Raw genomic sequence first — 12,331 nt, 5'->3', positions numbered from 1 at the left:
CACTAAATTTATAATTAGATTTTTATATTTTTTTAATTAAATCTCTAAACTATTTTAAACTTTTTTAATTAAGTTCCTGTGTGACAAAAAGTTTTTAGTTAACAGAATATTCTATTTTTAAATTAAAAATACCATGAGTAATTAGTAAAGGAACTTCGCTAAAAAGACAATGAGAAATTTTAATAATGTGAACAATGAGCTTTGAATTTGGCTCAATACAAAAAAAAAAAGAAACACAAACAGTTATTTTCAGAAAAGTAACCATCCCAATTCTAATTTCCAAAGGAATTCACCCAAACATCTTCTTCCCCCTAAACCGTCTCCCACCCCCATCCTCTCATCAATCATCCCACCTTTCTGGTTGTTAGAAGCTCCCTCACCGGCCATCATCGTTCATTCCCTGTAGCCCCTCCCCGTCATCGTCGTGGGATCGTTATCAAACAACCATCCATGTAGTTATTAAAATAATCATCTGGCTACTTAGTGAAATGACAATCCATCATTTGTTAATTGTATATACTTAAATTGAATCAAACAAAATAACCATCCAATTAAGAATTAAAATAACCATCTACATACCTAATGAATTGAACATCCAGCCCATTTGCGGGATGGAGAGAGTCGACGTCGACGCATCGACGCATGGAAACAAGGGAGGAGATCCGGCGACGGAGTAGCCACACAACGACAACTTTAGCTAGGCGAGGTTGTAAATATGTTCCGTGGGCTTCGAACCCGAACACGCAGCGGCCAAAGATGGAAGAGGAGGAGGAGTTGAATCGATGGGAGGAAGGGCGGCACACAAACGGCGCAACGGGAGGTGGCGGCCTGCGGTGGGGCCTGCACGGTTGGCGCGTTGATCGGCTGCATGAGGGATGCAATGTGCGCGAGGAACGCCGGCTGCCGGGGGGCTGCACTACCGCCGTGTTGGGAGGCTGCACGAATCTTTGTGCGTAAAGGGGGTGCTCGGACGTCCACGATGAGCAGGGCGCTGGTGTTCCTGGCGGCGACAGACCGGTAAGAAGGGAAGAGACTGGACAACAAGAAAATTCTGAAGAAGTGAAATCACATGCGGAGAAGGGGTTGCGTATACGTAACTGCTATTGTTGCAAATTCTTATTTTTTTGAATTCAAAATGAAAAATTATTAAAAATTAATTAAATTAATCATCATCAAATCTTAATTTTTTTTATCTCTATTGTACACTAAACTCATTTTTCTTATACTTTTCCTTAGTAAAGTTTCCTAAATTTGACCCCTTTCTCTTTTAAAATAACAAAGTAACCCTGTCTCTTTACTCTCCTCCTTCTCACTCTTACTCTGCTGCTATTGTTACACCTTTTTTACACCTTTTTCTTCCACCTCCAATATCATCACAACCACGCCCCGTTTTTCCCATGGACACATCCTTCCACTGCCGCAAGGACAAGATTGTCGTCATTGTTAGTGTCAATGGTTCGGGCAAATCTCATCTCACTCTCGCTCTTGCCTCCTTCTCCTTCTCCTTCTTCAAATTCATCAACTCTGACAAAATTGGCATAAGTTGTTGGTTTTTCTTTTTTTTTTCTTCTTTCAGTTATTAACCAAATTGACAATAACTGCTGGCTGAATTTTTACATCACTCGGTTTTTTATTTTTCAATTGTATGTCTTTCTTTTCTTTTTCTTTTTTTGGGACTGTGCATTTCTCGTTTTGTATAAAGAGTTGTTACCATAAGATAAATCAAAAAGTGTAATCAATCATATCTGTTCTTGCCTGGACGTGGCCGAATTATAACTCGTCCCTTGGAAACTACCAGCCGATTTTCTAGTGTGTCGCAACGAAGCTCGGCCGCCAAGTGAAGACAATGAGGGGAGTACCTGCAAAAAGCACTCCGACGCTCAAGTCAGCTTAAGATAATTCTTTGGGAAAAGTCTCTCTATTTTATTAAAAGTGAACATACCTCGGCTAACCCTGATCATTCGTTTTTATAATTGAGAGGTGATAATGACCGTTTAGGTATGAATTGATCTTATTGTATGTAACCGACCAATGGTTTTAATGCCATAAAGTCGGCGGGATAAATGCAAAAGGGGTAACGTACCGATTAAATAAGGAGATCACCGAGCTATAATTCGTAACCGACGTATATCGGTAATATCACAGCCCCCAAGCTTAGCCTGGACTTTGAATGGGTCAGGTTGAGCTTTTAGACCTACGTGGCTGAGTTATAGCTCGGAATATGGAGCCCCCAGTTCAACTTGACTCATTTCAAATAAGAAGGTTAAAGAATGACGTGTATTGGGAACCGGATAAATCCTGTTGGTGTGATTTAACAGTTATTAATGTTTTTAAATGAAGGGTTCAAGTTCCAAAGTGGCTTTAGAACCGTTACAAGTGCGGTTTGAATTGATGGTCATGATCAAAACTTGGAACTGAAGCGGTTTAATTAAATGAGTGTCGAAAATTTACCCTTGAGTTACATTTACGCGTGGACTTCGCTGTTGCTTTGTCTTCGTTCTTCTTCAAAAGAAATGAGTGGAAGAGGTTAGTAACCACAGTTCTTTACCTTATAGCTTTCCTGATTTTTTCTTTTTGAGAGAAAAGAATGAGTGACAAAAAGGGGAAATCTGTAACTAAGATAGTGGATGATGGTTCGTACGAGTGGGTTGATACAGATGTAAAGATAAGGGCCTCGCTGTTCTTTGATAAAGAGAGTGTTGGGAAATTGAGTTTATCAAAGATAGTCAGACCTGGGTTTCGGGTTGAATTATTGCCATGCAATCGCCTGGATCGCGTTTTTCATAGAGAAAAACACTTTGAAAATTTTTATATGTATAGTTGCGTTCTTGAGGAATTATTTATCAAACTCCCGTTTACGAATTTTGAATGTAATTTGTTGACCCAAATGAATTGTGCACCGTCTCAGGTTCATCCTAACGGATGGGCCTTTGTTAAATGCTTCCAAGTTTTAATGGAATTTCTGGGGATTGAGCCTGAACTAGAGCTATTTTTCTCCCTGTTTCAAGTGAAAGCTGTATGGAAGGGTCTTTGGATTAATTTGAACAGTACCCCGGGTTTTTCTGTGTTCAAACTATATAAATCTTCCTTTAAAGATTTCAAGGAAATGTTTTTGAAAGTGAAGTCTGTTGACGAGGATTTTCCCTTTTATTTAGATCAAAACTTAGGGGAAAAGTTTCCCCTTTATTGGTGCTGTCAACCGAACCATATTTTGGGTCCCGAGTTTATAACACCTCGGAATGAGTGTATTATTAGTTTTTTGATGGAAATGGTTGATCGGGGTGGTCTGATATCTGTGTCGGATTTGCTTCCCTGGGAGGAAGATAGGGCTTCTGTTATAAGATATTTTGGTGAGATTTCGTTTTGCTTTTGCAATTATATAGCGTTTTTTACTGTGTTTGATTTGATTGGAGTTTGGTTTGTTTTCAGGTGGCAGATTTCCAGGGGTTTCGGCATCGAGCATGAGAGCTCGGTTCAAAATGAAGAACTTTGAGACTTCCTCCTCAAACCCAGAGAAGGTAGAAGGGGAGGCTGAAGTAAACCAGCCGGCACAAAAGAAAAAGGGGATTGTCTTCAAAAAGAGGAAGTCTGAGGTTGTCAACTTGGATGAAGGTGAGAAGGTTGTTCAATTGGATGAATTATCGGCCTTTACTATCAAACAGGAGAAGCTTCACTCCTTTGAGGAAGAAGGCGATGGGTCATCTGTATGGGATAAGAAGTTCCCATTTAATGTTGTGGCAGACGAGGTTGTTCAATCTGCCTCCGATGTTGCCCGAATCGAGGAAGTCGGTGATGTTGGGATAGACCAATTTATGCAGGTTGGTTCGGCTTTGTTTTGTTGTTATAAATATAGATATATATATATATATATTCGATTTGAATGGGTGTTGTTTGCAGGTTTTGGGTTTTCGTTTGGTTAGTATAGGGCGAAGCCAAGAAAAAAGGCATAGGAAAGTGTTACAGGATATGGCGGAGGTTGCCGACCTAAAAGAACAATTGAGAATGAGGGACACTATGGTTACTGATCTAAAAAAGGAACTTTCTGTTGTGAAGGAAAAATTAAAACTTGAAAAAGAGGAGCATGAAAAGGCAGTTGAGTCTTTAGGAAAAAAAGGAAATGAACTGTCTACTATGAGTGATCAGATTATTGAGATAACTTCAAAGTTGAAGCAGATGGAGTCTAGCAGAGAAGCTGATATCCTTGATGCGTTTGCGGAGGGGTTTGAGCGTGCTGTCATTCAGGCAAAGTTTCTGCATCCTGGAGAGGATTTTGCTGCCATGGACCCGAGTAAAATAGTTCGGGATGGTCAGCTGGTGGATGATGAGGAAGTTATTGAGGAAGAGGGTGATAATAATCCAGGTGTTTGAGAGATTTGAAAGTATTACTTCCGTATTTATTTTGTAATGGCTGACAGACATGAGTATTTTGTTAACTTGTTTATTTTGGGTAGGGTATATTGACTTTTTGATGATCGTTAAATTACACTCTTTTGTTTTGCTGTTAGTCTTTATGCGTGTGCTTTGAATGTCTGGTGTATATCCCAATTAGGGTTTGATCATAATGTTGTACTGAGGGTTTCTCAGCATTCGGACATGCGCATGTGAAAACAATGCGACTTATGTTTTGATATTTTGTTGCTTTTTGTACTGAAGAAATTGATATATATTAAAGCAAATATTGGGAATAACCTTTGCATAAAATAGACTATTGGAAGGAAATTGACATATATGCAGTACCTTTACAACTTTGAATAGGTAAGCTAGCCTCGTTAAAACCTCCTTGAGCAAAACCCAGATTTGGGAAAAATCTCCAGGTAGGAAAAAGAGTACTAGCATTCTGCAATTTGTTAGCTATAGTATTGTTTTAGGGAGTTAACATTCCAAGTGCTGGGTAACTTGGTGCCGTCCAATTGCTCCAAAACATATGCTCCTTTGCCAAGTGTTTGATGAATTCGATAAGGTCCCTCCCATGTTGCTGCAAGCTTGCCATGTGAGGGTGGTTTTCGAGCTTCCTCGGTCTTTCTTAGTACCAAGTCGCCGACCTGAAAGGATCTCGGTTTGACCCTTCTGTTATGCCGCTGGCCGAGCCGTTGTTGCAGGGCTTTCTGGCGAATTGCAGCTATGTCACGTACTTCTTCAATTAAATCAAGCTCGGCTCGCCGAGCATCATCATGAGAGTCTCCTTCTGTTCTCAACGATCCTTGTGATATTTCAACCGGGATCATTGCTTCCGATCCATATACTAGACGGAATGGCGTTTCTTTAGTTGATGAGTGTACCGTGGTGTTGTAGCCCCACAAAATTTCTGGAATAAGTTCGGGCCATAGACCTTTGGAATTGTCGAGCTTTTTCTTTAGAGCCTGTAAGAGGACCTTATTCGCTGCTTCTGCTAATCCATTAGACTGAGGATGCTCTACCGATGAAAAGTGCTGTCTAATTTTCAAATTCTGCAAAAAATTCTTGAAATTATGGTCAGTGAACTGGCGACCATTGTCAGTTACTATATGACTGGGTATACCGAATCTGCAAATTATCTTTTGCCAAACAAATGATATCATTTGTGCTGATGTGATTCTAGCTAGTGGCTGAGCTTCAATCCATTTAGAAAAATAATCGATTGCCACCACTAAGTATTTTACCTGTCTCCGAGCTGTAGGAAAGGGGCCGAGAATGTCGATTCCCCAATGATTGAATGGCCAACTTACCATTGATTGATGTAAGTTTTCAGCTGGGACGTTAATGTTCGGTCCATGCTTTTGACAATGGTCACAACTCCGGACTTTTTCCTTACTGTCGTCCCATATGGTCGGCCAGTAGAAACCAGTGCGGAGGATCTTTTGCGCTAGAGTTCTTGCGCCGGAATGTGTCCCGCAAATACCCTCGTGAACTTCGGCTAAAGCTAAGTCGGCCTCTGACCTGTTCAGGCATTTTAATAATGGTCGGGAATAACCCCGCCGATACAATCTATCATTTATCAGTGTGAAAAAAGATGCTTGTCGCTTGAATTTTTTCAAATCCTGGTTATTTGACGGAAGTTTTCCATTCTTTAGATATTGTATGTATGGCTGTTGCCAGCTATTGTGACTGTCTATATGAAAAGTGCCGATGATATTTATGCTCGGTTCATGTAAGGTTGATTGCAGTAGTGATGCAGTGTGTGATTAGGTCGTGGCTAACTTAGATAATATATCTGCTCTATGATTCTGATCCCTAGCTATGTGGGCAATTTCAATATTTGAGAAACTATTCATTAGGTGTTTTACAATGTCTAGGTATTTTAACAGAACAGGATCCTTTGTTTGAAAACATTCATTTACTTGTTGAACGACTAGGAGAGAATCACAATAAACTTGTATGTTAAGAGCTTGTAATTCTATTGCTAACCTGAGCCCAGCAATTAGGGCTTCGTATTCAGCTTGATTATTGCTGGCCTTGAAGGAAAACCGAAGAGAATGCTCAATGACAATCCCCTCAGGATTTTCCAGAAGTATCCCTGCGCCAGATCCTTGGGGGTTTGAGGCTCCATCTACAAATAGCCTCCAGATTGAAATATCAGTATCCGAGCTTTGTCCTGTAAATTCGGCGATGAAATCAGCGAGGTATTGTGACTTGACAGATCCCCTTGGTTCGTATTGAATGTCAAATTCAGAAAGCTCGATAGACCATTTGATTAGCCTTCCTGCTAGCTCGGGCTTGGCTAGTATCTGGCGTAGTGGCTGAGAAGTTCTGACGTTTATTGTGTGGCTTTGAAAATAGGGGCGAAGACGTCGTGCCGAGAAGACCAGTGCATAGGCGAGTTTTTCCAACCTCGGATATCGAAGCTCGGCATTCTGTAGTGATTTGCTCACGAAATAAACTGGCTGCTGTGCTTTCTCATTTTCTGTAATAAGGACAGAACTAATTGCCATGTCAGTGACTGATAAATACAAGTATAACGGTTCTCCGAGCTTGGGCTTTTGTAAAACAGGCGGTTCGGAAAGAAATTTCTTTAAAATTTGAAAAGCTGTTTCGCAATTTCCATCCCATTGAAAAGTAGTATTTTTTCGTAAACATTTAAAAAAGGCAAGGGATTTGAATGCTAAACAGGGCAGAAATCTAGATAATGCCGCCAAGCGTCCTGTTAATCGTTGGACTTCTTTGATGTTCGTTGGGCTAGTCATGTCGAGAATTGCTTGGCACTTGTCCGGATTCGCTTCAATTCCTCGGCTGGTGAGGATAAAGCCGAGGAACTTGCCGCCTCGGACACCGAAGGCGCACTTTTCGGGGTTAAGCCTCATATTATAAGCTCGAATTTGACCGAAAATTTTAGCAAGGTCGTCGACGTGGGAATGGCCGTCCTTTGTTTTGGCGACCATATCGTCCACATATACATCAATATTTCGGCCTATCTGCTGGTCGAAGACCTTATTCATCAGTCTCTGGTAAGTTGCACCTGCATTCTTTAATCCAAAAGGCATGACATTATAACAATAATTACCATATTCAGTAATGAAAGCTGTTTTCTCCTGATCTGATGGATGCATGAAAATCTGGTTATAACCAAAGTAAGCATCCATAAAACTCAAGGTACCATATCCGCAAGAGTTATCGACTAAAGTGTCAATAGAAGGCAAAGGATATGCGTCTTTAGGACATGCTTTATTAAGGTCAGTAAAGTCGACGCACATCCGCCATTTACCATTGTTCTTTCTTACCATGACGACATTGGCCAACCAAGTCGTAAACCTAATTTCTCGGATAAAGTTTGCATCAATGAGCTTCTTGGCCTCGGCCATGGAGGCCAATCTTTTCTCAGTGCCGAGATTCCTTTTCTTCTGGGATATTGACCGGGCTGTGGGATTAATAGCCAATTTGTGAGTGATAACGGATGGATCTATTCCGGGCATGTCCCCTGTTGTCCATGCAAATAAATCGACATTCTCGCGCAGGAAACGAATGAGCTTATCCTTCTCTTCACTTTCGACGGAAGTTCCTATGAAAGTGAACTTTGTAGGGTCGTCTGTTAGGGAGAGCTTTGTTAACTCATCGTTAGCTGTAGGACGATCTTGGAAGTCAGCTCTGGGGTCTAGCTCGGTCAACTTTGGGTGCTCGGCGCTGATGGAGTTAACCCGCCGATCATTGCCTCTCTTGATGGGCTTAAGACTTGTGTTATAGCAGTACCGAGCTTCCTGTAAGTCGCCATGTACCGTAGCAACAATATTGTCCTGCACAGGAAACTTTACACAAAGGTGGACAGTAGAAACAATTGCAGCAAATCGATTTAAGAAAGGTCGCCCGAGAATAACATTATAAGGGCTAAAACAATCAACAACGAGATATTGAATATCTTGAGTTTTGGAAAGTGGCTGCTCACCGAGTGTGGTTTGTAACCACACTGAACCCATGACTGGAACCCGTTCTCCTGAAAATCCGACTAGATCTCCTACAGAAGGTTGCAAAATGTTAGTGCTTAATTTCATTTTCTCAAATGTAGCGAAAAATAATACATCGGCACTGCTGCCTGGATCCAGCAGTACTTTCCGAACTATTAAGTTTCCCAATTGGAGAGAGATAACAACAGGATCATCCAAGTTTGTGTCGGTGCAATTATAGTCGGCTGGATGGAAGGTCATCTCTGGCATGTCTTGTACAGGCCGAGCATTATTGGTGGTATCTCCGACAGTCAACATGGCTCTATACGTGCGCTTTCTGGCCGAGCTTGTGGACCCGCCGCCAGCGTATCCTCCGGAGATGCAATTGATGATACCCCGCGGTTGAGCAGGGGCTTTTTCTTTGTCCCTGGATGATGACCCCATAGGAGATGGATCCGGTGCGGGAGTAGTCCTTTTCTGTATATGTTCTGCAATGTATTTGTCAAGATGTCCTTGTCTCGCCAGGCGTTCAAGGAGATCTCTTGCGATCACGCATTCGTCAGTTGTATGACCGTACTTCTGATGAAATGTGCAGTACTTGGATTTGTCGACATTCTTGGGTTCAGGGTAACTGCCAGCCTTTCGAGGTGGTTTGATCAACTTAGAATTCAGTATTTCCTTGATAATGTCGTCTCTTTTGGCATTAAACTGCGTGTACGAGTCATATCGTGGGGTAGGCTTAAAACTCTTCTTGCTATCCCGAGATTTATCGTCATCCTTGGTACTTGCCGATTTTTCAGCTTTCCTGGCTTGACGAAGCTCTTCGATGTCTATCTGCCCCTTAGCTTTCTCACGAAATTCGGCTAGTGTTTTCGGCTTGGACACAGCAATGGTTTCCTGGAACTTCCTTGGGCGTAAGCCGCTTTTGATTGCATGTAAATGGACCTCCGGATGAAGGTCCGGGATTTTCATGGCGATCTTCGTGAAGCGGGTGATGTAGTCCTTCAGGCTTTCCTGAGGACCTTGTTTAACGGTTGTTAAATAGTCCGAGTCATGTAGATATATCGCCGATGCCGCGAAGTGGTCTTCGAATTGCTTCGCCAGCTCCTGAAAACGTGAGATGGAATCTGCAGGCAAAGAGCAAAACCAGTCAAGTGCAGGACCATCTAGAAAAGAAGGAAAACATCGGCACAGAATAGGATCGGATGCACCATTAACGATCATAATAGATCGGAACTTTTTGACGTGTTGCTTCGGATCTCCCAGGCCATCATAGGGGGTTAATGTTGCAGGCAAGGTAAATTGCCTGGGAAGCTGAAAGTTCATTATATCAGCTGTGAATGGCCCTGCAGAATTGTCGGGCTCATTATCCTCGTCTTTAGGAGGGGCTTCATCATTGCGAGGGCCGCCTCCTTCATCATCTTGAGGTGTTTCCGAGACATGCGTTGGTGCAGATTGTCGTTCATCGTTGTCTTGTCGTCCATGGGGATCATTATTGTGCTGGATGCGAGCATTGGCTAATTGTTGAATTTGTTGTTGCATCCTTTGATTTTCCTCCATCATACGTTGATTTGCCTCAGCCATTTGCTGGTTTGCCTGTTGAAGCTCGGTAACCATCCGGAGAAGCTCGGAAGGGGTAGGTGGTGGTACATCAGCCATTGGGGCCTGCGAGAAATGAGCAAAGAAAGATCTTTAACTTCTCGGCCCCACGGTGGGCGCCAAATGTTCTTTCCTGGACGTGGCCGAATTATAACTCGTCCCTTGGAAACTACCAGCCGATTTTCTAGTGTGTCGCAACGAAGCTCGGCCGCCAAGTGAAGACAATGAGGGGAGTACCTGCAAAAAGCACTCCGACGCTCAAGTCAGCTTAAGATAATTCTTTGGGAAAAGTCTCTCTATTTTATTAAAAGTGAACATACCTCGGCTAACCCTGATCATTCGTTTTTATAATTGAGAGGTGATAATGACCGTTTAGGTATGAATTGATCTTATTGTATGTAACCGACCAATGGTTTTAATGCCATAAAGTCGGCGGGATAAATGCAAAAGGGGTAACGTACCGATTAAATAAGGAGATCACCGAGCTATAATTCGTAACCGACGTATATCGGTAATATCAATATCAAAAATACTAATGCGTAAAATTGGGTATTAATTAGGGGTATTGACATTGGTATGTTGCATTTAGGGGTGTCAAAAATCCCCAGCAGGCTGGGATTCCCGCGGGGACCGCCCCAAATGGGGCTCCGATGGTGGGAAATTTTCTCCGTGGGGATGGGGATGAGGAGCAAAATTCCCCCGAGACAGGCGCGGGGACCCGAGCGGGGATCCCCGCCCCATCCCCGATAATTTCCCGAATTGTTAAACTTACTTAAATATTCTTACTTTATTTTTAACATAGGGGGTATTTTAGTAATTTCACCCATTAAAAAACCTTAACCCTATATTCCCTTCTCACCTTTGTTGCTGCGCCCTCTCTAACTCTCTATTCCCATCCAAACCCTAACTCTCCAGACTCCAGTCACTCACTCACTCTCCACTTTGTTCAAACTTCAAAACCCTCACAACTAGCCACCGGCCACTCTTGCGCCGTCACCCTAGCAGCTTCACCGCGTCGTTCTCTCTCCTTAGGCATGGCGTCCTTCTCCTCTCCACTTCTGCGTCTGCGTGTTTGCTTCCATTCTCGTCACTGTATGTTAACATATTTGTCTCTATTGTTTTAACAGAGAACATGGAGATGTTTGTTGGAAGTTTTATGCCGACAATGAAAGAATATTTGATGTTAAAGACTTTGTTTTATTGCTTTCTTTATAATGGAAGTTGCATTTTAAGATTTTATTTTATGGACTATGATTTGCTATGTTGTATTTTTGGACTTATAATTTTAGATAAGATATGTTTGTGTATTTGTAATAATATTTTTTAGTTTATTTTTTTGTTTTTTTGATATTTTATATTATAATTTTCATATGAATGTTAAACATAGGAAGTGGGGAATGGGGCCCCGCGGGAAATGCGGGGAACGGGGATGGGGACAATTATCCCCCCATGACGGGGAATGGGGCGGGGACGGGGATTAATTCTGGGGGCGGGGACGGGAAGTAGGGAAGCATCCCCGCCCCCGTCCCGCCCCATTGACATCCCTAGTTGCATTCCTTATTGACACATAGATTTCTTTTATTAAACTTGTTTTTTATTTATTTTTGTTGTGGAGGTTATGTTATTTACTGAATGTGGCGTGTAGTGTAGCATTTTTTATTATTGTGATTTACTTATTAGCCAAACATTCCTAAAAATAGCTGGCTTGAATCTGTGTTTACAAGATATGAGAAAAAAATAGAGGAGAAAAAAAGTTAGGAAAAAGTGAGGAGAGTTAGAACTCTATTAAAAATGAATGATGAGTATAATGATTAATTTTTTTTATATATTTTTGTAAATTGTCAAGATAAACCGAATTAAAAAAATTGGTTCAAGAAACTAATTAAAAAATATAAAAACTTAATTCAAAATTTAATTAAATTATAAGGACTAAATTTGTTATAAAAAAAAGACCTAATTAAAAAAAAATTTTAATTGGTTTAAGAACTTAATTTAAAATATATATAAAAACTTAATTAAAAATTTGATAAAATTATAAAAACTAAAAAAATAATTAAACTTAAAAAAGAGATAAAAAGTTTGAACAATAAAAATTTGACTATTCTTAACTATCTTGCTGCTTAGTAATAAAAATCAAATAAAAAATAAAAATATAAAAAATTAATCATTAATTAACTATTGAATATACGAAGTGCTTATAAAAAAAGTATTATTAATAATGTTTGATTATTTTGTTGAAAAATGTATGAAATAATATAAAAAAAAAAAACAAATATGTCTCTGACCTTTTTTTGTGTGGATATTTTCGTCATCAAAAAATGAAAAATATATTCATGTTCCTTACTTCTGTAAAATGTGAACAAATTAATCTTTTTATTGGA

This window comes from Arachis hypogaea, chromosome 2 (assembly GCF_003086295.3).
Source record: "Arachis hypogaea cultivar Tifrunner chromosome 2, arahy.Tifrunner.gnm2.J5K5, whole genome shotgun sequence".
NCBI classification, from domain to species: domain Eukaryota; kingdom Viridiplantae; phylum Streptophyta; class Magnoliopsida; order Fabales; family Fabaceae; genus Arachis; species Arachis hypogaea.
This window is presented reverse-complemented; position numbering follows the sequence as displayed.